We start from the raw sequence: 5,000 nt of genomic DNA on the forward strand, positions 1-5,000 counted from the left end.
ACAAGATCAGAGATGTATTTTGGCCCTAAACCATTCAATGCTTTATTAACCAACAGTTGTATTTTGAAATCAACTATTTGACACACAGGGAAAAGATGTGTAAAGATGTAAGAACTGGAGTGATATTATGATCCTCTTTCTTGGTGTTAGTAAGGACTCAAGCAGCAACGTTATCAACTGCAGTTTTCTTTTTCTTTCTTTCCCTCTTGCTGAGACATACTGTAAGTCATTTAACCCTTAATATTCTTAAGCCGATATTATGCTGACCTTGTAATTGTGTTAATGTGTTGAAATTCAGGTCTGAGTCTGTGACTAAACCAAGAGTTCTGGCTTGGGTTGTGTTTTTTTTTTTAACATTACTGATTAAAGCTGAGCACTGACTTTTAATCATTCTTCCATGACTTCTAAAACATACTTCTGTTCAGTCAGATAACTCACGAATAGAATGACCCAATATTTTATTATAGAATGTGAATACAAGTGACAATATAATTTCATCTTGGCGTTCAGGCTCTGCTACATTTTTCTCCCTGCTCAGCACAATTAGACAACCATCATTAACCATTAAGAGCAGGGAGACATATAACAACATATAAACAAAGGGGAACAGAACCAATAGCAGAGCCCACTTACTGGTGGTGCTGGGGTGGTGGTGGAGGAAAACAGTGCATAACAACAAACCAGGGACACATATGCAGATGGAACACATCTGTGAATTCTCACGATTCGATTCCGATTCTGATTCTGGGGGTCACGATTCCGTTTTTTTTTTCTCAATACAAACGATTCTCGATTCAAAAACGTTTTTTTCTGATTTTTTCCGCGATTCAGTTATAGTTTCTTTCAAAAATCTTTTTTTATTTATTTGAGAATCGATTCTAAATCGTCCAACATGAGAATCGCGATTCATATTCGAATCGATTTTTTCCCACACCCCTAAACACAGACTTAGCAGAGCTTAAATAACCCGCTGGTTGGTCAGCTGATTGCCACGTCATACATATGGGTCTTGTATAACACTGTATACACCCACTACTAATGTGCAAATGTGTAACCTCTCGAGTTTTTGGATTGGACTGGATAACGCTGATCCAGATTCAGACCATTCAAGACTAACATATCCTGATTAGCAGTGCTTTTTAATCCTGTACGTATCCCCCAACTAGTGGATATGAAGAACTATATAAGGGAGACATTTAAGGGAGACATTTCTATGAATGTTTTAAGCACACAGCACTTGCTTAAAATAATAATGGGATTGAACACAAAACAAACAGAATGTAAAAGGCTCAACTGAAGTTCAGTCGTGTGTGTGTGTGTGTGTGTGTGTGTGTGTGTGTGTGTGTGTGTGTGTGTGTGTGTGTGTGTGTGTGTGTGTGTGTGTGTGTGTGTGTGTGTGTAAGTAAGTAAGTAAGTAAATTTTATTTATAAAGCACCTTTCGAAACAGTGTTACAAAGTGCTGTACAATGGAACATAAAATACATACAATTAACAAGATAACAACAGGGTATTATAGTACAAAAAAAAAATTGTGAAAAGTACAAAACAGCAAGGATAAAAACAAAAGCATTGACCTATGTGAGTCAGGTCTTCAAATGACAAAGTGCTTACGAAACAAAAGTGTTTTAAGCATTCTCTTAAAACAATCAACCGACTCAGCATTTTTTAATGCCAGGGGAAGGGCGTTCCACAGTGTGGGAGCAACTACTGCAAAGGCCCTGTCACCCTTTGTTTTTAGATTGGACGCGGGTATCTTCAAAAGGCCTTTGTCAGAGGACCTGAGGGACCTCACCTTGTCCTTAGGGGGCAGTAGGTCAGCAATATAAAGTGGTGCTAGCCCATGTAGAGCTTTATAGGTGGTTAACAAGATTTTAAAATCTATCCTGGACCTAATTGGTAGCCAGTGAAGTGCGGCTAACACTGGTGTTATGTGTGCTCTGCGATTAGTGTTGGTGAGAATTCTGGCCGCCGTGTTCTGTACTAGTTGAAGTCGTGATAGTGACGCACGGCTCAGAGTGGTGTAGAGTCCGTTGCAGTAATCAAGACGGGAAGAGACAAATGCATGCATGATTTTTTCCAGGTCTTGAGATGTGATAATTGATTTTATTTTATTAATGTTGCGCAGATGGTAGAAACATGACTGAGTTACCTTTTTAACATGGAACTCGAAGTTCATCTGGTTGTCGAAAAAGACACCCAGGTTTTTTGCTGTTTGTTTTACATTAGTAGCCAATGGACCAAGGGACAGCCGAATTGCATCTGAGCTACACTCGGGGCCTATGATGAGTATTTCAGTTTTATCTGGGTTAAGTTGTAGGAAATTTTGTGCCATCCAATTATTAATGCCGGTTAAACAGTCATGCATGACTGTGAGTTTACTGAGGTTGTTTTGCTTGAATGAGAGATACAGCTGTGTATCATCAGCGTAGCAGTGATATGACATACCTTCATAGCTGTTAATGAGAGTACCAAGGGGTAGCATATATAGGGAGAACAGGACTGGACCAAGTATGGAGCCCTGGGGGACACCACATGTCAAGGGAGCTGAGGAGGACGCATAACTGTCAACAGCGACAGCCACACTTCTCCCTGACAAATAGGAGGAGAACCATTCCAAGGCCGACCCATTTAATCCCACCCACTGTTGAAGCCTATGTAGAAGGATGGAGTGATCGATTGTATCAAAAGCTGCGCTTAAGTCGAGCAGCAACAGCACTGAACACTCACCAACATCAGCCCTCATGAGGATGTCGCTAGAGACTCTGAGGAGTGCAGTTTCAGTGCTGTGCTTCTGGCGGAAACCGGACTGAAACTTGTCAAAAATGTTATTGTTATTTAGAAAATGTAAAAGTTGATTGCAGACAACCTTTTCTAAAACTTTAGAAATGAACGGGAGTTTGGATATGGGTCTATAATTGGAGTGAACTAGTGGATCGAGGCTTGGTTTTTTTAGGAGTGGTTGGATAATGGCATGCTTAAAGTGATCAGGCACACAACCAGAGGATAAGGAGCTATTGATGATGGATAAAAAGTAGGGGCCTAGACAGTCAAAAGCATCTTTTAAGAGTGCAGTAGGCATGATGTCAACAGGACTAGATGAGGGGTGCATATGTGACACGATCGGTGAAAGATCATCCAAGGAGATCATGTTAAACTGGGACATTGAGGGGACTAGAGGAGGGTGGTCAACTATGGTGGTACTAGGTGGTATTATGTGTGTGTGTGTGTGTGTGTGTGTGTGTGTGTGTGTGTGTGTGTGTGTGTGTGTGTGTGTGTGTCTGGTTACCTTCACTGACTGACTGTGTATTGTTGACGACCACCAGGCCAGGGTCAAACAGTGTGCATGTGTGTGTAGGGTTACAGACTGGGTCGTGTCCTTACATAAACACTAACTATACCACTTCAAACTGAAATCATAGTCGATTTATGTGTACAAAACGTTGAAGGTGAAAGAGCGGAAACATTGATCATTATTTTCCGTCTCATTGTTGCGGCGTACTTTGAAATTCAAAGTATTTCCATGAACTCCTTATTGATATATTTTCATATCAATGTTGTCCAACACTATTACCAAATAACGCTTAATGGTGCTAAAAGCACTACTGTATGACATTGTGTGCAGGTAAGAGTAGCAATCGAGAGAGAGTGAGTGCGTAGGAGAGAGAGTGAACGAGAGAGAAAACGGGTGCGTAGGAGAGAACGAGAGAGAGAGAGAGACTCGAGTCAGAACAATAGTCACTCTATCTACTGTTATTAAATGCAGAAAAACCCACCACTGCAGTTCTACTCACTCCTTTGAAGAACATCCCTGGTTCTAACGTCAGCATAGACCCAGCAGTTCCCCTATGAGCAAGTAGAGATGCACCGATATGGAAATTCTTGGCCGATACCGATTACCTATGTTTAAAATAACAATTTAGCCGATAGCCGATACTGATACCGATATTTGTTTATTTAGTTTTTGGTGTTATTATTTCCCCCTTTTGTTCCAGGGAAACAAATACATCTTCATTACTTCTTCGCCACAGGTTGAAAACCCACCTCTTCAGGAAACACTACCCTTCCTCTTTGCCTGGCCTACTTGTTGTTAACTAGTTGTATGAACGCTTGTTTTATTGTTGTATTGTGTTATTGGATCTTGTTTAGTCAATACACTTATTTGTTTTAGCTCCTGCTCATTTGATTTAGCTACTGTATTTTGTCTCATCTGTTTAAGGAAATAGGTAGCTGATATATTGCACTTTTACCTTAGCGCTAGGTATACTCTTGGTTGCTTGTTTTTGCAGAAAATGCACTTAAGACTTCTGGTGATTAGTAGTTTTCGTTCCCTACCTATGTTGAATGCGCTTATTGTAAGTCGCTTTGGATAAAAGCGTCTGCTAAATGACTGTAATGTAATGTAATAACAAATAACTGTTCAGAATCTGCAGAAACACAACATAATTGCCTTGATGCAAGTAACAATGTGTCAACGAGCGTCAGCTGGACAGTGACACACACACCTCAGCTGTGCTGAACTGAAATTGAGTTAGTTAAAAAAAAAAGCCCTTGAATATGACATGATAATGTTTTCTGTGATTATGGTAAGCTTACATTTCATATCACAAACACCATAGAGTAAACACTCCTGTAACTTTAACCTGCAAAAAACAGTCAAAAAACATGTATTGACCGATTATGGCAAATATCGGCCGATGCCGATATGTGGCCGATATATCGAGCCACCCCGAGCAGAACCTGGCTCTATAGGTGGGGGCCGCCATCTGCCTTGACCGCTTGGGTTGAGAGAGCAAACAATAATAACAGCTTTGGTGTATGTCCATGTCCACAGCTAGAGTCCATGGAAAGCCTCAACCCACTGCAGCCGGGAGTCTGCAATCACAATCGATGGGAAGCCTGTGAGACAAGAACGTCATTGTTTGTGTCCGTGTGTATACCTGTCACGGCCACCTGTCCCTTCCTTTCCTTAACCCATTAACCCATTAAGACCTGAGGCGAT

General features: G+C 40.9%; 1 protein-coding gene across 1 annotated transcript in view; it reads left to right on the forward strand.

Moving 5' to 3' along the window:
- LOC308076885 (LIM zinc-binding domain-containing Nebulette-like) overlaps positions 1-5,000 on the forward strand; it is a gene marked incomplete at its 3' end in the record, with an annotated part of 34,133 nt that overhangs the window by 16,857 nt on the left and 12,276 nt on the right. The window lies entirely within an intron of this gene.

Source organism: Gymnoscopelus braueri (genome assembly GCF_963280865.1).
Source record: "Gymnoscopelus braueri genome assembly, chromosome: 21".
In the NCBI taxonomy this organism is placed as follows: Eukaryota; Metazoa; Chordata; class Actinopteri; order Myctophiformes; family Myctophidae; genus Gymnoscopelus; species Gymnoscopelus braueri.